This window comes from Squalius cephalus (assembly GCF_949319135.1).
Source record: "Squalius cephalus genome assembly, chromosome: 1".
Taxonomy (NCBI): Eukaryota; Metazoa; Chordata; class Actinopteri; order Cypriniformes; family Leuciscidae; genus Squalius; species Squalius cephalus.
This window is the reverse complement of record NC_137122.1, coordinates 32,975,801-32,976,592: the sequence shown is the minus strand read 5'-3', so window position 1 is coordinate 32,976,592 and position 792 is coordinate 32,975,801. Positions and strand designations below refer to the sequence as shown.

General features: G+C 28.7%; 1 protein-coding gene across 1 annotated transcript in view; it reads left to right on the top strand.

Moving 5' to 3' along the window:
- Positions 1-792, top strand: part of gna12a (guanine nucleotide binding protein (G protein) alpha 12a) — a 32,491-nt gene that overhangs the window by 798 nt on the left and 30,901 nt on the right. The window lies entirely within an intron of this gene.

Genomic DNA, 792 nt, shown 5'->3' with positions numbered 1-792 from the left:
GTAATGGTCTCATACACGACAGTTTGCTTGAGTTTTTGTTGTTTCTGACGTCATAATTGTCTGTTTTGTTTGTCAATAATTGTTTATGTAATAGCCTACACTAAATGGGATGATCAAAAACATTGTTCATTTATACAAACAACTTGAATTAACTTTAAAAACGGACTTGACTTCTAGGATAGAGAAAATATTAATTAATTGTTCAAGTTAGTGATTGATTGATAGATAACGTTAGGTTGTTTTAAATGTTACTGATATAAACATAAATTACTTTTTAGTTTATAATTTATATACATTAGTGCTGTCAAATCGATTAATTGCGATTATATGTATACATAGTCTACACACACACACACACACACACACACACACATACATGATTAATCCCGATTAATCGATTTGACAGTGCTAATATAGGCTACATGAAAAAAAACATTTAGTTTTGTAAATTATTTAATCAATATTTATAATTTACTTAAACTTGAAGTTACAGTGGAAATGACTAAATCAATAGATAGATTTAATTAAATGCAACTACTGCATCAATAATCTTAATAAAATAATACTGTTTTATAGCATTAAAATTCAAAGGGTCTTAAAATGATGTGCTAGATTATTTAGTTATTCTAAGGTCACTAAGGACAAGTTTCTTTTCCAATCTTGCCTGTTTTCTGGTGAGACAGGCTCTTTTGTCACAATAAGTAAGCTAAACATGCTCCTCACAAATGAGAAACACAAATAAATGCAATTTTGCATTCAGCATAATTAATACTTCCTCACTCAGTCTCTGTG